The sequence below is a fragment of the Mauremys reevesii genome, linkage group 2, assembly GCF_016161935.1.
Source record: "Mauremys reevesii isolate NIE-2019 linkage group 2, ASM1616193v1, whole genome shotgun sequence".
Classification (NCBI taxonomy): Eukaryota; Metazoa; Chordata; order Testudines; family Geoemydidae; genus Mauremys; species Mauremys reevesii.
In genome coordinates this window covers 34407315-34433469 of record NC_052624.1, presented here as the reverse complement: position 1 = coordinate 34433469, position 26155 = coordinate 34407315, and the positions used below count along the sequence as shown (strand labels likewise).

The following is a 26155-nucleotide window of genomic DNA, read 5'->3' as shown; positions in this document are numbered from 1 at the left end:
TTTGTAGACAGAGCCACGTGGGAAAAATTCATCCTATTCTCCTCGCCCCACCCCCCCCGTATGTATATCTTTAGGAGAGTTCAGTTGTTTCTATTTAAGGTTACAATACACCGTTCTCAAATAGACAATTGCTGGAGAAATAATCTTGGTAATGACATGTCAAGATGTGGTGATGCTCCCAAGTTTGTTTGTTTCCTTGAGTCTAAAATTAGTATTTCAAACAGAATGTGCGGTTGCTTTTTGTTGATGGGAAAATTATGACACCTACAACTGAATTGGAGATGCACTGGATACCTATGCACCAAATTCAACTCGAATGTAAGCAGGAACTACTATTCACTTCCAGTGGCAATTGTCCCTCTTATAACAGGGCTGAACTAAGTCCTCTCAAGTAGATTCTGTGTTGCTTTGTCTCTGTGCCAAGTGGCTGCTAGGTCCCAGCTCCAGATGAAACTTAGAGTAGCTAAGAGGCCATTCTTAATGTGTACCATCTTGTACAGGCTCCATAAATATCATTATACTGGCTGAGACTAACTAGACTGCAGCATGTTGCAGCTATGCCCCTTAGTATTTTCTCTAACTTCAGTACCATAGTTGGAGAAACAGTGAGTAAAGGATAAAGAAATAGTGAGAGAGTTATCTGGCACATCTGTATAGGTTTGCAAGCCCAGATCAGATCTTGTGAGAACTTTGTCAGAACTAACAAAGGAAATTTCAATATTTCTCGACAGTTCTTAGCTGGAAAAAGACAAAAGTGGCACCCACCCTCTAAAGTAGAAGCTTGAAAAATTCAAATTAGAAATAGGATGCAACTTTTAAAGTGATGAAAATAATCAGTAAGTAGCTAACAAGGGCAGTGGTAAACTCACCATTACTTGGAGACTTTCTGAGACGAATGTTCTAGTTCGACTACAAGTTACTGGGCTTGATAGTATTTTCTTCCATAATAGGGAAGAATAATTTCCTCTACTTCAGGAATTACTGGGTGAAATTCTGTGGCTTCTGTTATGCAGGAGGTTGTACTAGATCAGGGGTAGGCAACCTATGGCACACATGCCAAAGGCGGCACGCGAGCTGATTTTCAGTGGCACTCACACTGCCTGGGTCCTGGCCACCGGTCCAGGGGGCTCTGCATTTTAATTTAATTTTAAATGAAGCTTCTTAAACATTTTAAAAACCTTATTTACTTTACATACAACAATAGTTTAGTTATGTATTATAGACTTATAGAAAGAGACCTTCTAAAAACGTTAAAATGTATTATTGGCACGCGAAACATTAAATCAGAGTGAATAAATGAAGATTTGGCACACCACTCCTGAAAGGTTGCCAACCCCTGTACTAGATAGTCATAATTCTCTCTTCTGGCCTAAAAGTCTATGAATTAAAGGTAGTAAGACAAAACCAGGCAGCTACCAGCCAATGAATCTGACATTATAGGGACAATGCAGATTGTAATGGAATCAGTATGTAAACATTTGGGAGAAAGGGGTCTAACAACAGACAAATGTGTTTGGAAAAATAGATCATAGCAAACAAATCTGATCATTATCAATGCAATAATTATTGTTTTAGAAGCTAAAGGAAATACTATAGCTATGTAGTATATTTGCATTTCAGTAAAACTTCTGATGTATTGACACACAATAAACATATAAGCAAATTAGATAAAGAGGATCCAGATTTTTAAGGGTGACAAAGTGAGTATTAAATAGGAAGCAGAGCTAAGATCTTCATCTGTGTAACAATATTAAACAGGGTATTATTGGATAGAACCAATACTATTGTTAGAACCAATATTTGTGACCCTGAGAGCACCCCAGTACCAGAGGGCAAACACCTTGCTGGTATATGTAGCAGTGAGGCTCAGCTGGCCTGCTCAGCCCAGTGCACCTGGCACACTGTTGACATGGTCATTTATTTAAATTGTGTCATTTAATATATCATTGTGAACTTAGTAGCTCACTAATCATTAGTATTCTTTCATGATGTATGTATGATTAACATGAAAAAATATACAGACAGTGCCTCAGCCCAGCCAGTCCTAGACAAATGAATGTTGTTTGCAGGCTTGACTGTGTCTCCAATGTAAATTAAGCAAGGTGTGACCTCAGACAATGAAAAGCACATTTACATGCAAGATAAACAAAGCCATCAGGCAAGCAAGTGGGGGAAGATGACCACTTAACGATCTCGACTGGGGATAGAGACTCCATCTCCTGGAAGCCTTCCTGTCTCTTGAAACAGGGTCAATGAACTTTGGGAAGATAAAATGGCTTTTTGCTTTCTTTTATCATCCTTCACCTGAGGAGACTAAGAAACCAAGTGCTTTGGGTTCTGTGTTTGATCTTGGCCAAAGACTGGCCAGCCAAGCAGGAAGAATGAATGTGGTGAGAAAACTACTTTGAAGGCCCCTTTCAAGTATCTAAGTTTGGGCATCCAGAAATTGGGTCACCCAGAATTACTGGTCACTTCTGAATATAGCCAAAGTCTATCAATATTTTCAAGGCAATAATATAAATAGAGGAAGGGGTTATTTATATTTGCTAAATTCAGTAGGATCGGGACCAGGTGCAATGGTCTAAGCAAGGGGAAATATAGACTAAATATTAGAAATGACTTAAGACTAAAAGTAGTTGGGCAGTGGGACAGACCGACATGGAAGCAGTCTATCTTAGGTACTTGTATGGCCCCTATTACTGTGGTACGTGAGTGCCTCATAGTCTCTGTGTTTATCCTCCTAGTAAACTGTGAGGTAGAGAAGTACTATTACAGTAACTCCTCACTTAAAGTTGTCCCGGTTAACATTGTTTCATTATTAGGTTGCTGATTTATTAGAGAATATACTCGTTTAAATATGTTTAAAATATACTTGTTTAAAAATGTTCTGTTATAAGGTTGTTTGGCTCCACCCACTCCGCCCACCCGGCGTTCCAGCTGGGGAGTGGGCAAGCCCCTGACCCCGCTCTCCGGCAGGAGCACCAAGCGGGTGGAATGGGTCAAGCCCCCACGCCCCGACCCCACTACACCCCTGCCTCAACCAAGCTTCACAATCATCATTGGTGAGTACAGTATTAAATTGTTTTAAATTATTTAAAACTTATACTGTATATGTATATGATGTCTTTTGTCTGGTGAAGAAAATTTCCCTGGAACCTAACCCCCCATATTTACATTAATTCTTATGGGCAAATTGGATTTGCATAACATCGTTTTGTTTAAAGTAGCATTTTTCAGGAACATAATTACAATGTTAAGTGAGGGTGAGGAGTTACTGTATTTTGATTTTATAGATGAGGAACTGATTGCTCAGGGTCACACCGGAAAATTTGTGATAGAGAAGGGACTGAAACCCTGGGTCTCCCAAGTCCTAGGGTAGCGCCCTAACTACTGGATCATCTTTCCTTTCTTGGGTGAAATATTAATTCTACAAATAGTCCAAAACCAGTTGTGTAAGCCAGGCAGCCCTGAAAATTCCAGGGGTCAAACAAGTAGTGGTTTCTGAAGCTCTTTCCTGTGTGTACATAGCATTTCCCCCTTTTTAATCCTCCACCCCCACTCCCATGTAGATCTGCATAAGCCATATAAAGAGACATTTAGTACACATCTTAATGACTTAGCTAGAGGGTGTTTAGTTTCTTTTATCTCGCCTTGTGAATCACAAGTATGTCATAACTATGGTAATGTGTGGAATATATATTTGCATAAATTTAGCCACCAGATTTTAAAATATGCAGTTTAGATCTATTTACTAGTTATGGTGAACCAACCAGACCTTGGATAGTTTACAGTATTTACATTTAAACCAATTTGATCTGATATCTCTGATACGCTGGAATATGAATGGTGTTAGTTTCATGTTAATCCAGATATTGCAGTTTGCCCACCAATGCATTCTCCTTAGCCACTCAGACTGACTATTTTTTTTTTTAAGTGAATCATTGAATCATAGACTTTAAGGTCAGAAGGGACCATTACGATCATCTAGTCTGACCTCCTGCACAACGCAGGCCACAGAATCTCACCCACCCACTTCTGTGTCTGAGCCATTGAAGTTCTCAAATCATGGTTTAAAGACTTCAAGGTGCAGAGAATCTTCCAGCAAGTGACCCGTGCCTCACGCTGCAGAGGAAGGTGAAAACCCCCCAGGGCTTCTGCCAATCTGCCCTGGAGGAAAATTCCTTCCCAACCCCAAATATGGTGATCAGCTAAACCCTGAGCATGTGGGCAAGACTCACCAGCCAGACACCCAGGAAAGAATTCTCTGTAGTAACTCAGATCCCACCACATCTAACATCTCATCACAAGCCATTGGACATATTTACCGCTAGTAGTCAAAGACGAATTAATTGCCAACATTAGGCTATCCCATTATACCATCCCCTCCATAAACTTATCAAGCTTAGTCTTGAAGCCAGATATGTCTTTTGCCCCCACTACTCCCCTTGGAAGGCGGTTCCAGAACTTCATTTCTCTGATGGTTAGAAACCTTCATCTAATTTCAAGTCTAAACTTCCTGATAGCCAGTTTATATCCATTTGTTCTTGTGTCCACATTGGTACTGAGCTTAAATAATTCCTCTCCCTCTCTGGTATTTATTCCTCTGATATATTTATAGAGAGCAATTATATGTCCCCTCAGCCTTCTTTTGGTTAGGCTAAACAAGCCAAGCTCTTTGAGTCTCCTTTCATATGACAGGTTTTCCATTCCTCGGATCATCCTAGTAGCCCTTCTGTGAAAACGCTACATGGCTTTTGGCCTTTCTCACTTTATCCCTACGTGTTCTGACCTCAATAAGGTAGCTTTCCTTGCTGATCACTCCCATCTTCCATTCCTTGTAGGCGTTCTGCTTTTTCTTAATCACCTCTCTGAGATGCTTGCTCATCCAGCTTGGTCTACAACTCCTGCCTATTAATTTTTTCCCCTTTCTTGGGATGCAGGCTTCTGATAGTTTCTGCAACTTTGACTTGAAGTAATTCCAGGCTTCCTCCACCTTTAGATCCCCAAGTTCTTCAGTCCAATCCACTTCCCTAACTAATTTCCTTAATTCTTTAAAGTTAGCCCTTTTGAAATCAAAAACGCTAGACACAGATCTATTTTTGTTTATCCTTCCATTTAGTTTAAACTGAATTAGTTCTTGATCGCTCGAACCAAGGTTGTCTCCTACAACCATTTCTTCTATGAGGTCCTCACTACTCACCAAAACCAAATCTAAAATGGCATCCCCTCTTGTTGGTTCAGCAACTACTTGGTGAAGGAATCCATCAGCTATCGCATCTAGGAAAATCTGAGCCCTATTATTATTACTAGCACTTGTCCTCCAGTCTATATCTGGGAAGTTAGTCTCCCATGATCACACAATTCCCATTAGTATTTACTTCATTAAAAAGGTCTCAGTCCATATCCAAATCAGATCCCGGCGGTCTATAGCACACCCCAAGCAGTATCTCAGGGGAGGCTCTAGTAGCTTTCTTCCCCAATGTGATTTTTGCCCAGACAGACTCTGTCTTATCCATTCCATCCCTTCTTATTTCTTTACAGTCTACCTCATCATTGATATACAATGCTACTCCACCACCTTTGCCTTTATTTCTGTCTTTCCTAAACAGCACATACCCTTCAATACCTCTACTCCAGTCTCAGAGGGGTAGCCGTGTTAGGCTTTGGGTGAATACCCACTTTTTCTTTGCAAGAGAGACCACCCACTTCGGATGATACTCAAGTCATGACTACTATTCCAACATGTTTCTTTTATCCCTATAATATCCGGTTTCACTTCCTGCACCAGTAACTCTAGTTCCTCCATTTTGTTATCTAGGCTCCTCGCATTGGTGTACAAACATCTTAATTCTTGCTGTTTGGCTTCACTCACATTCTTTACCTGATTAGGCCCAGATGTTCTACCACCAGTATCACCTACTAGAATTGTATCTACAGTACCCTTCCTCCATATGTCCATTCTCCTACCCATGACAGTATCCTTTCTTGCTTCATTTTCTTCCCTCTCAATGTTAAAATCCGGCATGGAGATTACCTGGACATATCCTAACCATCTCCCCCCAATTCCTAGTTTAAAGCTCTCTTAATCAGTTGTGCCAGCCTCCAGACTAGAAGTCTATTTCCCTCCCTACACAGGTGAAGTCCATCCCGAGAGAACAGTCCTCTGTCCATGAATGCCTCCCAGTGGCCATACATCCCAAAACTCTCCTTATAGCACCACTGCCTGAGCCATCTGTTGTTTGCCATAATCTTGTCACACCTTTGTTGCCCTTCTCTAGGAACAGGCATAATCCCACTGAAGATCACCTGAGCCTCGATTTCCTTAAGCGTCTTCCCCAGCCTGGCATAGTCTCCCTTGATACGTTCCAGCGAGAATCTAGCAGTATCATTCATTCCCACATGAAGGACAATCAGCGGATTCTTTCCCACTCCTGTTAGGATCCTCTTCAGCCTCAGGTCCACATCCTGTATCTTAGCACCCGGCAGACAGCACACCCTTCTGTTCTCTGGATCAGCTCTGGTTACAGGCCTGTCTGTTTTTCTCAGTAAGGAGTCCCCAATCACATAGACCTGCCTTTTCCTGGTGACGGTGCGATTCTCCGGTCTATCCCCTGTTCCCTCTGGCTGCAAGTCCTTTCGATTCTTATTCACCCTTGCAATCCCCTGCAACCCATCCCATATCCTCCTGGGGCTCATGTTTGGTGTTATCTCCATTGACTCTTCCCTTCTCCTTATGGGGCTAGCTGCTCTTCTCTTCTTCTTTTCCCTCTCACCTTCAGCGACCACCTGCTTGGCCCCTTCTTCATTTTCCAACTCCGCAAACCTGTTCCTGAGCTCTATTGCTCCTTCACTAGCCCGTCTTTTCCTCTGCCTGGTTCGCTTAGTCACATGCTTCCACCGTCCACTTTCCTCACCCAGCAGTCTCCCCTCAGAGTTCTTTGGTCCTGCTTCCATCTGCATGTCTGAGCTTTTCCCATCAGTCTCCTCGTGTCTTTGCTCCATCATCCGCTCGAACCCCCTTCTAAACTCAACCAGAGTTTCCACCTGCATCTCCAATCCTTGGATCTTTTCTTCCATCAGCTCTATCAGGCGGCACTTCATGCAGACAAAACTCTTTTCAGGTACCCCCCTCCAGGATCATGTATATGCCGCAGCTTCCACATCCAGTCATCTTCATTGTGTCTTCCACTGCTTGGGTCACTACAACTGCTGCCTCTATATCTGTTTATAGGCTTCCGACCTAAATCCTGTAAATCTGGGAAACACAAACCAACCCAAAACGCCACCACCCACAGCAAAACAAACTCCCAACAAGCACCAAGACACTGCTAGAACACTGCACACTCCCTTCAGTAGCCTGTGTGTTCCTCTGCCTGCCTCTTAGTTTTCACTCAAACTCCCCTGTTTACAGCTCTGTATGCTGGCTCCTGTGCCGCTGCAGCTGTCTATGCCGCTGCCTGACTGGCTGGCTACCTTTATAGGACCCCTAGTCAGAGAAGCCCCGCCTCCTAATGAGGGCTCAGCTTCTCACCCAGCACACTGCCCCAACCAGCCTCCACGCATACAAACTACAACTAACTACAAAAACCTTCTCCTCCAACAGAAGTCCCACTCAAACTCCCCTGTTTACAGCTCTGTTTGCTGGCTCCTGTGCCGCTGCAACTTGGGATGTTTTCTAACTTTTGTTCCTTTCTGTGATTATTACTATTGTATGGATTAAATCACCGCTGTTCATTGCAGTCATGCAATCAAGTAGATAAACAAAAAAGCCTAATTCAGTTTCACTCACTAGCGCAAGAGAAAAGATAGATGCTTTAAATTTATCAAACAGAAGTTCTAATGAGGGAAATACAATGAGTCACAGTTTAATTTGTATTTTAATAGTCCAAAAAATTCCTCAAACAATCATGTCTTAACTTTTAAAAAATGATTTAATAAAATAACCCCAGTGGAACCCCCCCCCTCTAAAGTGCATACTTGGCTCAGCAGTCCTTCAATCCTTTCTTCCAGACAGGTACTTTTTTGTCGTGTTTCTGAGTCATGGCTGTGACTCACATGGCTTGCTATAGTGAATATGAGTCACTCCAGATTTTCTGACAATAAGAGTACCCTACTATCTGTTGCTACTTTATCTTCAGTATATTGAGAGAATTTTGTGAACTACACAGATGTAGGTAGGCAGCAGAGATATATAGTGAGAGGTGAAAAAAAGTCTTTAGTGAGTGATAATAAGTTTGATTTATCCTCTTGGGAGCTGGAGGGGATGATGATAGAACACAGATTGCTCTGTTAACAATAATGGATTGGCATTCAGATGAATCATTGAGTCCATAAGCAGCCAACTCAGGATGTACTGGAAAGTTGAGTAAATTCTCTACATGTTGAACTGGAAAATCCTATGCAGGCTGAAATGACTAAAGTCTGAAACCAGTTATTTTCTCTGATGGGTAACATCCAGAAGAGGAAGCTGCGTGCCGAAAGATAGTCTTATATTAGAATTATGCACCTCACTGGCATGGTAGCAGTTGCCATAAACAATAGCTCAGGAAGGTGGCTGGTTCTTAAATACCACATAGACTGCAAGAATAAAACATTTACTCTTTTGTGAACTGCATCCCTGTTTTCTACAAGAGATCCAAGGGTGAGTGATGGAAGCTGTAATGCTTCAGCCCTCTAAAAGCAGTCAGGACAAAGCACTATAGAAGATACTATAGGCAACAAGTCTGTTTTGGTAGGGGACTGGGCAAGAGAACTCACTCAGTCTCTTCCATCTCAGTGTCTATTGCCTTGATTGTGCCCTAACCTGCACATAAGGAGGTTTTAGCCACATCCACTGCACCATTTCCTCCTTTCTGCAGGTTTGGGACCAGCTGGGGAACAGGGGGCAGATGTTTTAGGCACATCATCCCCTACATACTCTGTGGGGAGTCTGCTGAAAAATGAATGCTTCCTGAAGGCTGAAGACTCTTGTAAAGTTGGGGAGCCCCTGGCAGCTTGGATTCGTTGACCCCAGTAGCTTCTTTTTTGCCTTCCACTCCAACAAAGCTGGAAGTCATAGAGGTAGGAAGGATAATTTAGTGGATCCTGGACTGGGACTCAAGGTTTTAGGTTGATTTCCCTGCTTAGCTACAGGCCTTTTGTGTGATCTTGGGCAAGTCACTTGATCTACCCAGAGCCTCAGATTCCCATCTGTAAAGTGGGGATAGTACTTCCTTACGTCACAGGGTCGTGTAAACATCTGCTAATGACTGTAAGGTGCTCAAGTTGCATGATGATGAGGGACACATAAGTACCTAGATAGATAGAAAGGACAGCACTTTGTGTCATATTTACTAAATCACTTTAATGAAGAGAAGTCAACAGAGGAAAAACTAGCCAGGGCAGTAACATAGGGCTTATCTATATGGAGACTTAGTGTGCAGGAAGCCGGGGTGTAAATCTACAGTGCTATAGTCGGCAATGTGTGCTAATGATCTGTGCACCCTTCTGCCATGCACCAGAAGTTCTGTAATATTTTTTTACCTACTGCTGCAGTCAGGGTGGATGTAGCCTCCCGATTCCCTTTTCAGGAGCCTCTGCTTCCCCCTACCCTCCTGCTCCTTACCTCCTCTCAGCTGGCTCAAGGCTTCCTTGGGGGAAGGGATTTTAGAATTTTCCCCTCTCTGCCCCACATCCAGCCCTGTTCTACCCCCGCAAGGGCCTCAAGTGGGAGTTGCCATTGCAGCAAGAATGGGCAGGAGTGCATGGACCGGGCACTCCTGCCCCAGAGATGGCAACACAGGCTCCTCCTTCCCCCATACACCGCAGCTCCCTGCCAGGCTGGAGAAGAAGAACAGCCCAACTTCCTCACTGCCCCCACCTAAATCCTTACTCCTTCCTGCTGGCTCAAGACTTTCTGCCAGTCCCTGGCGCTGAGAGGAGTTGCTGTGGGTTCCAGCAGGTGGAATGGAACCAACGTGCTGGCCATGCTCCCTCCCCTGCCCCTGCCTCCTTACCCCTCCCTTCTGACTTGCGGCTTCCCCTGTACCATAGAATCTTTATGAATAGTAATTCCATGCTCGAATAATAATAATGATATAGCAGTAGGGATATATTACCGACCACCTGACAGGATGGTGATAGTGACTGTGAAATGCTTAGAGAGGCTATTAAAATAAAAAAACTCAATAATAATGGGGGGATTTTAACTTTCCCCATATTGACTGGGTATATAGCACCTCAGCACGGGTTGCAGAGATAAGGTTTCTTGACACCTTAAATTACTGCTTCTTGGAGCAGCTAGTCCTGGAACCCTCAAGGAGAGAGGCAATTCTTGATTTAGTCCTACGTGGAGCACAGGATCAGGTCCAAGAGGTGAATATAGCTGGATCGCTTGGTAACAGTGACCATAATATAATTAAATTTAACATCCCTGTGGTGGGGGAAACACCACAGCGGCCCAACACTGTAGCATTTAATTTCAAAAAGAGAAACTACACAAAAATGAGAAGGTCAGTTAAACAGAAATTAAAAGGTACAGCACCAAAAGTGAAATCCCTGCAAGCTGCATGGAAACTTTTTAAAGACACCATAATAGAGGCTCAGTTTAAATGTATGCCACAAATTAAAAAAACATAGCAAGAGAACCAAAAAAGAGCCACAGTGACTAAACAACAAAGTAAAAGAAGCCGTGAAAGGCAAAAAGGCATCCTTTAAAAAAATGGAAGTTAAATCCCAGTGATGAAAACAGGGAGGAGCATAAACTCTGGAATGAAATGTAAAAATATAATTAGGAAGGCCAAAAAAGAATTTGAAGAACAGCTAGCCAAAGACTCAAAAAGTAATAGCAAGAAGTTTTTTTTAAGTACAGCAGAAGCAGGAAGACTGCTAAACAACCAGTGGGGCCAGTGGAAAATTGAGATGCTAAAGACGCCCTCAAGGATGATATAAGACCATTGTGGAGAAACTAAATCAATTCTTTTTATTGGTCTTCACAGTTGAGGACGTGAGGGAGATTCCCAAACCTTCCCAAAATCTTCCCAAGAATTCCCAAATTCTTTTTAGGTGACAAATCTGAGGAACTGTCCCAGATTGAGGTGTCATTAGAGGAGGTTTTGGAACAAATTGATAAACTAAACAGTAATAAGTCACCAGGACCAGATGGTATTCACCCAAGAGGCTTGAAGGAACTCAAATGTGAAATTGCAGGACTACTAACTGTAGTCTGTAATCATTTAAATCAGCTTCTGTACCAAATGATTGGAGAATAGCTAATGTTATGGCAATTTTTAAAAAGGGCTTTAGAGATGACCCCCGGCAATTACAGGCCGGTAAGCCTGACTTCAGTACTGGGCAAAACGCTAGTATGGTTGAAACTATAGTAAAGAACAAAATTGTCAGACACATAGATGAACATAATTTTTGGGGAATAGTCAATATGGTTTTTGTAAAGGGAAAAGCTACTATAATTCTTTGTGGGGTCAACAAGCATGTGGACAAGAGGGATCCAGTGGATATAGTGTATTTAGATTTTCAGAAAGCCTTTCACAACGTCCCTCACCAAAGGCTCTTAAGCAAAGTAAGCACTCATGGGATAAGAGGGAAGGTTTCTCTCATGGATTGATAACTGGTGAAAAGATAGGAAACAAAGGGTAGGAATAAATGGTCAGTTTTCAGAATGGAGAGAGGTAAATTGTGGTGGCCCCCAGGGGTCTGTACTGGGCCCACTCCTATTTAATGTATTCATAAATGATCTGGAAAAAGGGGTAAACAGTGAGGTGGCAACATTTGCAGATGATACAAAACTACTCAAGATAGTTAAGTCCCAGGCAGATTGCAAAGAACTACAAAAGGATCTCACAAAACTGGGTGACTGGGCAACAACATGGCAGATGAATTCAATGTTGATAAATGCAAAGTAATGGACATTGGAAAACATAATCCCAACTATACATACAGCATGATGGGGTCTAAATTAGCTGTTACCACTCAAGAAAGAGATCTTGCAGTCATTGTGGATAGTTCTCTGAAAACAGCAGCAGCAGTCAAAAAAGCAAACAGAATGTTGGGCATCATTAAAAAGGGATAGATAATAAGACAGAAAATATCATATTGCCTCTATATCAGAGGTGGGCAAACTATGGCCCGTGGGTCACATCCAGCCCATGGGACCGTCCTGCCTGGTCCTTGAGCTCCCGGCTGGGGAGGCTAGCCCCCTGCTCCTCTACTGCTGTCCCCCACCCTTGTAGCTATGCCACTGCGTGGCAGTGCTCTGGGCAGCAGGCTGCGTGCTCCTGCACCTTGAACCTCTGCCCCATCCAACCGCTCCCTGTCCCCTGACTGCCCCCCGGGACCTCCAGGCCCTTATCCAGCTCCCTGCACCCTTACCATGCTGCTCAGAGCAGAATGTCTGGCAGCCGTGCCACCTGGCCAGAGCCAGACACGCCACTGTGCTGCCCTGCAGGAACGTTCCGCCCCGCTGCCAAGAGTGCTGCCCACGCGATGGCATGGCTGCGGGGGACAGCAGGCAGGGGCTGGGGGATAGCCTCCCTGGCCAGGAGCTCAAGGGCCAGACAGGACGGTCCTGTGGGCCGGATGTGGCCCACGGGCCATTGTTTGCTCACCTCTGGTTTATACTGTTTGATTAGTGTATTAGTGTTGGCACAGTTTGGTTGGGCAATGAAAAGAGATTGTGCTACTGTGAGAGAACCACAAAAGGAAACTGACCATTGTTGTTTTGGGGGTTCACAATACTGCGGAGAGATGTTTAAATGATCAAATAAACTGTTTTCATGCAAATTTTAAAATATATTCATGGAAACATACATTTCTGTACATGCAGTGTTTTGTTAAATCACCTGAAATGCATGTGTGCGTACACATACAGAGTTTGAGGCATATACAGGAACATTTGACACCTAAACTTGTTGGCAGTTTCCCTTTAAATATGCTGTTGCACAGCTTTCATGAGATGAACAGGCACAATAAGTGCCACAAAGAAGCTTAAGCCATGCATATTTTATGAGGGTTTCAGAGAACTGCCACACAAAAGAAGAAGTATGATTTTTGTCCTCAGTATTATCACATAACCTATTATAACCATCTACAGGATTTTTTAGACAAGAGAAAAGTTGAAACTCATGATCACTATAAAGCAAGGGTCATTGGTTCTGGGAAGGGAAAAGAAGACAGCAGCTCTTCAACAATGTATGATGACGCCCGTCTTATCTCTTGCCACCTAACTTCACGTATTTTGATCATAAGGCTCTTTATTCACCATTCCATGCTGCTGGGAATTTTGTTAAAGTGAGGATTGTTGGAGTGTAGGCAAGTCACATTATGCCCAACTCTCATTTCGAAAGCTAAAATGTTTGCACAGTTTTGCAAAATTTTAGTTAGTGCCCATCTTTCCGTTAGTTCCCAGAAGTGCTGTTAGGAGACATAGCATGCTATTCTCTGCTTCCACCTGTCCCCTGAGAAAACAGCTTTCTATGCCAGTGAAAGTGAAGAGGGATATTCTCTAAGATGAAATGCATTTTTGTGTGTTTTATTTTAAACAACAAAAAAATTCTACCTTTTTTAATGATTTGATTCATAGGGCATTTCTAGGTAAATGCATGTCAAACAAACTGGTGTGAATACAGTTTTTAGGTGTAGTGTTGTTATATACAAGTAAAAGATACTTGGTATATCTTGTTATTCACTAGGCCATGCACAGGTATTTGGTGTGATATTGTTACATATACGTGTGTGCACACAGATATTTAGTCCAGTAATTATTACATACTGATAGGTCAGCAAACTGTAGTGTAGAGATCATGTACACACAGAGAAATGGATATTTGCCAGAAGCTAGAAGTGGACAACATGGGATGGATCACTCAATGATTGCTGTTCTGCTCATTTCCTCTGAAGCACCTGCAGGGGCGGCTCCAGGCACCAGCGCTCCAAGGACCTCTTGCAGGCATGCCGCCGAATCTGCAGGACCGGGGACCTCCCGCAGGCAGGCTGCCAAAGGCAGCCTGCCTGCTGTGCTTGGGGCAGCAAAAAAGCTAGAGACGCCCTTGAGCACCTGGCATTGGCCACTGTCGGAGGAAAGGATACTGGGCTAGATAGACCATTGGTCTGCCTCAATATGGCCATTCTTACGTTCTTACGTTGGCATAGCATGCAGGTGTTATGTATTCCGTGTATCAGTAAGAGATTCAGAGCTTGCTGCTAGCCATGAATAGGAGAAGAGAGAGAATGTGACATGTCTTCCTCTCCTCCCAACCTAATTTGGGGTGCCCTCTACCTGATGAGCAGGGAACAGTATTTATATGACAAGAGTGAAGAATTGTGCATGATCCCTGTGGAGCATCCTTGCACCCACACTCCCCTGTACAATGATCTTGGGGTTCATTAAACACAAGACAGTGAATGAGAAAGGAATAAACCTTATAATAAAACAAACTAGAGAGCTGTTGCGGTGGACTGCTGTGCACAGCTACACTGTTCTCAACCCCAGCTTCCAGGGCAAATTTCTAAATTCTGATATTTACCATACCATCCCTTATGACAGTGTCTCTAAATCATAATTTTCCACAAACATATCTCTATACCCTTGTATAGGGGACATTCAGAAACCTGGCTCTGAATGGGTACCAACATTGGAGCACTTCTAACTTTAAAGCTTTCATGTCCTCTTTAAGGCAGCCTTGGAGGATTGTTTGCTCGCTGATATTAAGGGTGCTCTGTGCTTTTCAGGGCTCTCTAGCTCATCCTACCCCACAATTAAACAGCCCTACGAGCCCGAGCCAGCTGGCATGGGCCAATTGCGGGTTTTTAATTGCTGTGCAGACATACCTTGAATGGCCAGATGGCTGCTTCTTGGAGGCCTCTATTACTGACATGCTTTCAGCCTCTTCTCCTGGACTCTGCAGCTCAACAACTGTGCCAGCAGCTCTTGCAGGTTCTTCTTTGGCAGCTGCTCTGAATAGCAAGCATTCCCTGTGGTTTCACTGGGATTCTATGGCTGCTGTCCCTAGGTATGACCCCTCCTTACAGAGAATCTCAATTTCTGTGACAAACGTGTGTAAGTTCTTCCTCTCAATTTGCTGCTTCACTGCATTGGCCTCTGGTTGCTTCAGTACATAGCTGCACTGCTTGGCTCCCCAGTTCGTGCTGACTCTTTGTTCCCTGCCTGAGCAGATATTCGCTAGTGCCCGTTTTTGTAGGCTTTCCATAGCAGCCAGTGGGCTCTTTCCTACAGTTCCTTGGCTGTAGGCTCTTTTAATCTGCTGCCAATTCCTCTGGCCACTTTCCCTTTAGCAGCTCCTCAACATGCTACTTTTAGGGTGAGATGTTCCAAACTGCTCAAGGACATGGTTGAAAATACCAACCCTGGTGTCCAGAAAGCATTTCCTCCCCTCAAACTTGAACTTTTAGTCCATTCACTGCATACCCAGGTACTATACATAGGGCCCACCTCTTCTCTCCCAAACTGACACCTGACTGGCTCCCAAGTGACACACCTCCTCCTCAAGGGGTCCCAAGATGTCTTCACATCTACTCCTCTATTGGCACTGGTGACTGGCCTGGGCTGCAGTCTATTCTCTTGAAAGACCTATAAGTACCTATTTCCCTCAGGTGGGAAGGGAGGTGTCACTTCTAGGGAGCCTTGTAAGGGAGACTTAGGGAGTGGGTAGTACTCTGTGCAGTGGTGGTGGTGGGAACTGCATTTTTTGTATGTGTGTGTTTTGTATGCATTGAAATTTAAATTTTCAACCTGTAACTGTCACACTCATATTGGAGTGAAAAGGGAGAGTTCAAACACCAGATGACCAAAAATAAATAAATAAATAAAAATCTTAATTTTGTGGCAATTGCATGTTTTTGAGGGTTGTAAGTCAGGATTCTTGAATGTTTAGGGCTGACTGCAGTACTTAATTGTGACAGGGCTGGCACCTCTAAGCTTGGCAGTTCATAGCCCCAGCACCTCTGGGCTTGCTGCATCAGTTATGAATGTAAAAAAATTGCTTGAGCGCCATCACCTCTTTCATTACAAATTAAGCACTGTCTGACTGTACTGGAAATGAAGTGACAAGGGATTTGGAGATACAGGAAGTATACACAGGTCTCTGAAGGGTTTATTGTAAGGTGCCTTGGAGCAGTTTCTGTCCTGACTACTTGTTTTCAAACGTCATGTGAGTCATAGAAAGACTATTGTTGAGTTTAGAAATAAAGGAAAGCAACGTTCTAGGATAAGCTGGGATGGGGTTTGTGAAACAGAGCAATTCAGTGACATGAATTTAGAAGGGAGTAGTGGTATAGTATTTACTGTGCATGGGCCTGTAAGGTGACAGAGGAAAGAAGAATCCATATGTAGCCCCTGCCAGCTTGGGGGCTTCAAAGATAAAGCTCCCACAGCGAACACCAGAGAGACACAAATTGGGATGAAGACAGCCTACCGTGGCTGTGCTGGAGGGACACACCGAGCCTAGAGAGGATCTTGGCTGGCATGCCGGGGACCAATGGCAGGCCCTGAAAAGCCTCCACAGGGCTGCCAGGCCCCTGTGAACCTAGTCTGAGAGACCTGTGACCAGGAAGTAGGCTGGTTGTTGCTCTCCGCTACAAGAGGAAGAGCAGCCATTTTGTTCAGAGGGCCTGAGGCTGGCTTGGAATCCCTCCCTGACCTAGGGTTACCAGTTTTGGTTGGATGTATTCCTGGAGTTTTATCACATGACATAATCTTTAATTAAAGATTAATCTTTAATTCCTGAAGACTCTAGGACAATCCTGGAGGGTTGGCAACCCTATCCCCACCCCTCCCTTGTTCCACTACAGAGAATCTGCCCCCTCTGTAAATAACGCTAATGTAGTGGATGTAAAACAGTGAGGGAATAGAGAGAGGGGATATGTAACAAACAATATACACCACAGCCAAATCTGATATACTAAAATAATGCAATGTGCTAAAAATTATTTACTGATTTAAAAAAATAGTAAAAATGTAAGGACAAGGACTATCTTTCCTCAAAATTCAGTTTTATTTGCATAGAATAAAATCTTCTCCTTGCTTGTCTAGTCTCTTAGGGCCTGATCCAAGCCCATTTAAATAAATGGGAGTTTTCCATCGATTTTGATAGTCTTTGGGTCAAGCCCTTAAATTTACTGTATAATTTTGTAATTTTCATTTTTTTTTACTGTATGGATCCTAGTTAGAGCTAAGTAAATAATTCATAATTAAAATGTACTTGATGATTTTTTCTTTTTCTCTTTGGAATTTTTTCACCAGCAGAGAAGGATTTCCTCAGAACTGTTTACTACATATTTTTTGTGAATAATTCTTGGTTTGTAGATTGTGGGCCACTCTGCACAAGGATTCAGTATATGAAATTCAAAGTGTGTGTGTGTAAGTTTTCTTTGGACATATATATCACATGTTATGCTTCTGTTCCATTATTTATGTAGCAGATTCTTAGAATCTGGATTAATTATTGAATACTCTCATTTATAAATTCAGATTTCATTATTTCTAGCAATATTTCTGTTGCTAAACTACACAGACTATTTGGAGAAAGCCAACATGAAAATGGTGCAAAAACAACCCAAATGACCTTGGTTAAAATTTGAATAACTATTCACTGAAACGTCTTTGCTGCACTCATGATAATGTTTCCACATATTCAGACGTATACAGTGAGCAAACACTTCAAGGGATTCTTTCCATTTTTTAAAATATTTTTAAATATTTAAACCTAGTGCTGTAAATTATGATAATTACATGTGTGTAAAATTGCAGCTACCTATATTGCGAGCAGAGGCGGACTAAGGTTTCCTGGGCCCTGGGCGAGAGCACCACCCCTTCTGCCTGTTGCCCCACCCCCGTTCCGCCCCTTCTGCCTTTGGCCCTGTCCACAGCCCCATCCCTTTCTGCCCCTTTCCCTTGGGGGCGGAGCCCACCCCGTTTCACCCAGGGTCCCCTCCATTTGGTCCTCCCACTGCAGACCTGCAACCCCTTTTGCTCCTTTCTGCCTCTCTCCCTCCCCACTGCGGTCCCAAGACTGGAGAAGCTCTGTCCCGCAGCCTGGGACACAGTGGGGAGTGAGAGCTCCTCCAGTCCCAGGGCCTCAGTGGGAGTCTGAGTACTCGGGCTTCCCCCACCACTCCCCGCTCTTCTGCAGGGAACCAGGGTTGAGGTTCTGGGGCTTCTCCCACCACACTTGATGCTTCTGCCAGAGAGCAGGGTTGGCATGGGGGCTTCCCCTGCACCCCACAGCTTCTGTGGGGGGGATGGATGGTGGTACTGGGGATTCCCTTTCCCAGGGGCATCTGCTGGGGAGGTGGTTGGGGGCCACTGGGAGGGGCTTCCCCCACTGAGGGGCTTCTGCCAGGGATGGGGGCTGCTGCGGAGAGCTTCCCCCCCATCCCATCGCTTCAGCTGGGGATGGGTTGGTGGCTGCTGGGGGCGGGGTGGCTTCCCCTGTCTTGTGGTTTGAGCTGGGGGCTGCTAGCGGACCCTTCCACCCAGCGCTGCCACTGTGGAGCGGGGTTGGGGTGCAGGTCTTCCCCTGTCCTGCCCACCCAGGTAGTCAGGATTTCCAGGGGGCCCCAGGCATGGCCCAGTGGCTAATCCGCCACTGATTGCTAGATAAAAATTAGCATAATATCTTATTTATGAAAAAGTACAGCCATTCTAATGCTTCATCAGTGTCCAGATGAAAGAGGTTTTGAATGGGTATTTTGAAATTAAGTGGGAACAAGAATCTAAATCTAAATCCTTTTTAATGAACTTTCCATAGATGTTGTGGCCATGTTAGTCCCAGGATATGAGAGAGACAAGGTGGGTGAGGCAATATCTTTTATTGGACCAACTTCTGTTGGTTGAAGGCATGAGCTTTCGAGCTCCACAGAGCTCCACCAACAGAAGTTGGTCCAGTAAATGACCTCTGTGTAGCTCAAAAGCTTGTACCTTCCACCAAAGAAGTTGGTCCATGTAGCAGGGTGGACCCTGCTCCGGCCCTGAGGGCTTGGAAAAGCAGCCTGGCAGGGCTTGAGAAGACAGCCTTCAGGCTAGGCTGATTGGGGAAGTGGCTGCAGCTGGGGGCCACGCCCCAAACTGAAGCCCTGGGGCTTATAAGCCTGTTACAGTCCAATAAAAGATATTGCCTAATCTACCCTGTCTTTCTCTTTTTAAGAACATCAGTTCCCAACTTAGCATATTCTTAGTCCACAGTCATTTAGAAATGCTACATATCAGCACTGGCACATGAAGCAAATAAAAGTCTGTCTAATAATAATAATGATAAACTAATAGTGCCTGTTTAGTCACCCTGACCTTAGTGTATTTTCTTAAATGGCAAAATAACATCAGTAAGCAGAACTGCACTTTAATTAGGTTTTTTTATTTCCCCTTTTTATATTTTTCTATAATGAATTTTGGCAACAGTTTGAAACTCCCTTTGACAGAAAGACAAAGCTTCTATCAGCTATTCAAACTCTGGAGTCTTACTGAGGGAGAAGAAGAAATATCCTTTCCCCATACTCTAAACTCTTACTGCCAGCTGACTCTGTACTGGAGCTCTCTTAAAAATCTGTTCAAACCATTGAAGACACAGCTGGAATACTTGGAACCAGCCAAGGGAAAACTGCAAAGCTGTGTCTCTGACTATGGGGAAAAAATAGATTCTCTGCTGTTTGTATTGAAATATGATATAATATAAATAATCTCGTGAATGAAATTCACCAGGAAGACAATACTGGAAAATAAGTTCTCCCATAAGCAGTTTCCTCTTTTCCATCCTGTTATTAGCATCTGTAAAATCTCAATCAGATTCATTTAAGGATGTGGGCATCTTGGTTAATCCAGGTTATCTCCACCCCACCTGGTAGCTGATGCAAATCCCTCCTACTGTGAGGAAATTACAGATTATTTTACAATTAAAATCATGCAGATTTAGAGTAAGATGCTTGTTCTCAAGGCTTCAGAAGGGATTCTCAAGGGGACAAATGCAAAGCTTTCTGGCTCACTGAAGTAGAAGAGGTGTTTGGGGAACTTCATCCTACAATCTGGTCTCTGTTCTTCCTGACTAGAGAAGGCCAGTAGAGAAATGCTGGTCCACTTCTGGAGAAGTTTGTTAATATTGTTTTTGGGATGACAGGGTCCTACTGTCTCTCAAGGAGGCAATTGTAAAAACTTTGCTCAAAATCCCAGTGCCCGATGTTGACAGTCTGGTGAATTATCAGCCTGCACAGTGTCTTCCATTTCTGGTTAAGATCACAGAAGGGTTTGGGGTGAGACAACTGAGTTACCTATGGCCTGAGATCTCCTTGATCCTTATTAGTCTGGGAACAAACCAGAGTACAAGAGAGAAACCATGCTGATGGCATTAGTGGATGATTTCCTCTGGATGGTTTAAAAGCTGTTGTCCATGCTAATATATAGTTAACTCTTTGATACCATTGATCATGAGGTGTTGGTGATTGACAACAGCAGGAGTGGATGGGGCTGTTCTTTAATGGCTTTATTCTTTCATTGCTGAGCATTTCTGGAGCCTGGTGTGGGGAAGTTGCTTCTCTTCCCAAAGGTCACTGCCTTGTGGGGTTCTGTAGGAATCCATCTTGTCTCTTCCCCTGTTCAAGGTGTAGGTAGGCGGTTAGGAAGGTTAGTGAGGAGGTATGGCCTGCAGTGTTTTCTGAATGTGGATAACACTCAGATCATATTGCTTTTGCACCTGACTTTGAAGCACTGCTGAAGGCGTGGCCTGGAGACTGGGCTATATATGAGAGCTGGCTAGCTGTCTAATAGTCAGTCTAGGTAAAGCTGCAACGATCCTGATTAGTTAGAAGTAATGACAAAGATTATTATGAGGGTAATATTTTTTCAGAAAAAAAATATTTTAGATTATCTCTAGTTTTGACCCATAAAACCCTAAATAACTATGACCTGTCTATGTGAAAGACCTTCTCTCTCCATGCCCTAGTGCTGCAGTTTCAGTTAGCAGAAGCATGTAAGATGGATTTCCTTTGATTTACTATAAAGGAGCCTGGTGGTTAGGGTGACCAGACAGCAAGTGTGAAAAATCAGGACAGGGGGTGGGTAATAGGAGCCTATATAAGAAAAAGATCCAAAAATCGGGACTGTCCCTATACAATTGGGTCATCTGGTCACCATACTGGGGGTAGTGTGTTCTCCATGAGGCACCCTTAACTGTGGAACAAACTCCAGCCATGGGCCCCAAATAGTCAGGGATTGTTGACCTTCAGGGCACACTGCAAGACCTACCTGTTTTTCCTGAATGGTTGAACAAGTTGGATCCTGTTGGGACTGATTATTTATGAGGAATTGAGTTTTGGTGGGGAAAATTCTGCCTTTTGGGTTGTGTTGGGGATGGAGTTCTGCTGGAATGGGGGTTTGCTGCAGGATGGGTTTGTTGTATTTTTATTTAAATAATATCAAAGGCACCTAAAAGAGCAAATGGGGTAGGGTTGCCAGGCGTCTGTTTTTTAACCAGAATGCCCAATCAAAAAGGGACCCTGGCAGCTCCTGTCAGCACCGCTGACTGGGCTGTTAAAAGTCTACTCAGCAATGCAGCAGGAGCCCGGGGCTAAGGTAGGCTCCCTGCGTGACCTAGCTCCGTGCGGCTCCCAGAAGTGGCCACCAGGTTCCTGCAGCCCCTAGACCAGGGGTGGGCAAACTTTTTGGCCCAAGGGCCACATCTGGGTATGGAAATTGTATGGCGGGTCATGAATGCTTACAAAATTGGAGGTTGGGGTATGGGTGGGGGCTCTGGCTTGGGATTAGGGGTTGGCTCTGGGCTGGGACTGAGGCGTTTGGAGGGTGGGATGGGGATCAGGGCTGGGGCAGAGGGGTTGGGGCATGGGAGTGCAGGCTTGGGGAGGCGCTTACCCCAAGCAGCTCCCAGAAGCAGCAACATGTCCTCCCTCTGGCTCCTATGTGGAGGCGTGGCCAGGCAGCTCTGTGCGTGCCTCGTCCGCAGGTGCTGCCCCTGCAGCTTCCATTGGCCACGGTTCCCGGCCAATGGGAGCTTCAGGGGCTGCACTTGGGGCGGGGGCAGTGTGCTGAGCCCCCTGGGTGCCTGTAGGTGTAGAAGCCAGAGGGGGGACATGTTGCTGCTTCCAGGAGCCGTGTGGAGCGGGGCAAGCCCCCGACCCCCCACTCCCGGGCAGGAGCTCGAGGGCCAGATTAAAACATCTGGAGGGCCAGATGTGGCCCTTGGGCAGGGGTGGGCAAACTATGGGTGGCCAGAAAGGCTCTGTGTGCTGCCCCCACCCCGAGGGCCAGCTCCGCAGCTCCCATTGTCCAGGAACTGTGACCAATGGGAATGGTGGGGGCGGTGGCTGTGGGCACGAGGGCAGTGCACGGAACCTCCCTGGCCACCCATGTATCTAGAGGCCACAGGGACCTGACGGCTGCTTCCTGGGAGCTATGGTAAGCACTGCTGAGACCCCAACCCCCTGCCCCAGCCTGGAGCCTTCTCCTTCACCCTGAACCCCTCATTTCTGGCCCCACCCTAGAGACTGCCCCCCCAGCCAGAGTCCTCACCTCCCTCCCACACCCTCTGCCCCAGCCCGGTGAAAGTGAGCAAGTGTGGGGAAGACCGAGTGACGGAGGGAGGGAGGGATGGAGCAAGCAGGGAAGGAGTGTTGTAGAAGGGGTGGGGCAGGGGTGGAGACAGGGGTATTCAGTTTAGAGGCAACTTTCTAATCGCACAAAAGTGGGGGCACCTTTTTATATGTTAAAATCTGTTGTCTTTCATCTTGTTTCCCATCCACTGTAGATCACAAATTGCTCAGGGCAAGGACTTTGTGTACATACTTGCCTGTAAGGCACTGCACACACCTATGTGGCTGTATAAATAGTTTTGAGAACAATATTCTATAGTGAAAGTATATTCCAGGGACAAAAATATGCCAACCCACAAACCTGCAGCATCACTGAATTGACTCCAAACCACCAAAAGTACTTACTGGAGCAGATTTCTTTGACTTTGACTATTCCTCTGTGGCCTGTTAACTATTTGCTACTACAATGCCACACAAATGGACAATAAAGTGTTATATAAAGCAACATTTCTGTTGTCAGCTGCACCCCAGCCATTGATGCTCCTCACTAAGGAGTCATTGAATTAAATGGTGCATAGTCAGCTGGCTGTATTTTTCTCTTCCCTTGTGGAATGATTTCATCTCATTACCTCTCAGGTGAAACTGGAGCTCTCTACCTCAGCAGTCTGATTCTGATTTCAGAGGTGGAGCTGGGATTTATGATTACTGAATGCAGAAGGCAAGAGCAGTGAAGCACTAGGCCTATTTTAAATACAGTACAGCAGCTTTTATCACTGGTATTAGTGCTGGGATTGATTGCTTGACTGTCCTAGTGGGCTTCAGCTAGTTTTAACTACTTCAGTGGGAAGTTGAGGAAGGATACAAAAGAAGGAGATAATACTATAGAGGAAATTATGAATTGAAAGACCCTCCCTCATTACTCCTAATTTTTTTTTAGTAATTGTAAAGTGATGAGTCACTTCTGTACTGGGCTCCAGCCAGTCCACAAGCCGGGAACTGGCCTGGCGACTCCCATGGCAGGTATATAAGCCCCAGAGGAGGAACAGCAGCTCAGTCTGCTCGGCGTCACTCCAGGGCTTGGAACTCTCTCCTGCCTGACAGTGGTAATAGACTCCCCAAGCCTTAGCCCCAAGCCTTGCTCCCACCCTGTACCTAGTCCTGTTCCAGCCTTGCTCTCATTCGAACCCCGCTCTAGATTCCTGATTCCAGCCCTACCCTCTGGCTCCAACTACTAGGCCTGACCATCCCATCACAGTTTCTGACAGTAATTCTGCATGTAGAATAGCTATAGTGTTTGTATTGCTTAGATTTTTAATTGCTTTTGTTTGTGTGTTTATTTAAATATATACATGCAGTCCATTAAAAATTGATGCAATAAAGGAAAGGGAAATAACACTAATTTAAAATTTATCACTATGTTCTGTGATAATTTTTTAGCTAATGGAAGATGAACATTTTTTTAAATCTACTAGTATTATACAACATTTTAGAAAGCTATGCAATAACTATGTCATCAGATGCTTATCTACATCCCTATAACAGTTATATATAAAGACATGTGCCCTATCACTTCTATGTTGATTAAGATCAGCTAGTGACAGCAATGATTACCATAATATAGAATTAGCTAAAACCACAAATAAGGGCAAATACCCACATACTTTTTCCATGGCTGAAAGAATACTTGAATGCAGAACTTACCATGAGAGATTCCTTCTGATTCCAGTTCTAATAGGGCAATCTTACACTGGGGGGGAGAGAGGAAGAAATCTGCTTTCTGCGTTCTTCCAGAGCAGACTACATCATTTACTTAGCAAAACATTTTACTCTGGGCAAAACATAAGCCTGGTTTCCACAGCTGTTAATTTCCTGCTCCTAGTGTTATATGGGCTAAAATTCTTATATACCCAAATAAGAACAGGGGGAGCGATTCTGCATATAACATGGGAAGCTGAGTGTAAAGAAGGAATAGATAAGTGAGGCTCTCTGGAATCTGTTGCTGAATGAAGCTCTGCAGCTTCACAGAGAAAACTATTTGCTTAGCTAATTTCTTCCAGAGACCAGATGGGGAAACATATATCCCTGTGCACTAGGGAGTTCTAAATGTAATGGTATTTCACCAGCTTGCACACTTTTTGTTTTTTTTTAAGCATCTCGAATATAACTCTAGTTCCCCAACAACAACCACCACTTTCAAATTATAGAAAGTTGCTGCAAACTTTGTAATACAAACAATTTTGCAGGAACCATAATGGGTAGGACAAAGAATAAATACAGGTCTCCAAGGAGTCTGTTTGTTTTAATGAAAGCCAATAAATAGATGCTCCTAAATCATGGATTCCTTGTTAAATAAGTCTAGCTGCGGAACACAATTAGCTCACATAAATCTGCTGGGTTCTCTGACCTATTAATCCCAAGTGTTTCATGTTTGTGCTGTGCCACTGGAAAGCAAAATGTAATCAGGGTTCTGCTTGTTTGTCCTTCCTTTCATTAACTAAAAGAGGCTAGGTTTGGGGTCCCTCATCTCAGCAAGCAGCCTAACATAGGGACATATAAACAGTACTGGTCACATTTTTTTGGACAATTTTTTTTTTTTTACTGAAAAATGAAGATTTGGTGACACTGACAAGTTTTACGAATTCATGTTGGTTTCGCCGAATTGTTCATGCTGGAAAAAAACAACAAAATAAATTCCCCAAAAGTTGAAACATCTTGTTTCAACATTTTCTAAACAAAACATTTTGACACGTTTGGTATGAAACAACTTTTGTTTTAAAAATGCCTTTAATTTTATTGAAAAATAAACAAAAACCTTTAAAAGGGTCAAAAAGGAAATAAAATGTTTAGTTTTAGGTCAAAATGAAATATTTTGTTTGGACAACATTGAAATGAAGTGGTTTTGAGTTGAATGAAAATTCTGGAAAATTTAGTTTTTGAGTCTACATTAACTTCCTCTAGGGAACTTTTAGTGCATGCCAACAAGGTCCACATTGGTGACACAGTGCCTGACATGCTAGTGCTCACTAGAATTTACACCCCTCTGGTAAGGATAACACACCATGTAGACTAGTGGTGCCTAACCTTGTTTCATAGGAGAGCCACATAAACCTAAGGACAACCTTGGGTGGGCCAAACAGATTCTACATATTTTAATAAGATTTAAAGTTACCTGTATTGATTTCTATTTTAAGTTCAGATTGTTTTATATGTATTTAGATAGAAACAACCTATGTACGGTATTGTCTATATACACACTTGTAACTAAAGTGATGTAAACGTGATGACAAAACACTAATGAATCGGCCATTAGTACATTGTGTTGAAGCAGGCTGCAGGCCTTATGAAATGCTCTAGTGGGCCATAGGTTAGGCACCTCTGATGTAGACAAACCCAACATGTATGTATGTCTGTGTGTTATAGACCAAAAAACTTCTGTAAGGGAATGCTTCAGTTTCACTAATCTAATAGATCTCTGAAAGCATTGGGGGGTGGGGTGGGGAAATGTTTTTTAAAATGATGAAATATACCTTTTTTTTTTTTATAAGTTCAAACTGAATTTTAGAGAGTCAGCTTGGTAGCAGCAGTAAAAGTCTCTAGTCAGTAGAGATGA

The 26155-nt window shown here is 43.8% G+C and overlaps 1 protein-coding gene and 1 long non-coding RNA gene across 2 annotated transcripts in view; one reads left to right on the top strand and one right to left on the bottom strand.

Annotated features, from left to right (window-relative positions):
- Positions 1 to 26155, top strand: part of GPR158 (G protein-coupled receptor 158) — a 317370-nt gene that overhangs the window by 83966 nt on the left and 207249 nt on the right. The gene's annotated exons all lie outside the window — the stretch shown is intronic.
- Positions 1 to 26155, bottom strand: part of LOC120396356 — a 46285-nt gene that overhangs the window by 7495 nt on the left and 12635 nt on the right. The window contains exon 2 of the long non-coding RNA XR_005593077.1: positions 24247 to 24292. This is a non-coding gene — a long non-coding RNA (uncharacterized LOC120396356). The remainder of the gene's footprint in view (positions 1 to 24246; positions 24293 to 26155) is intronic.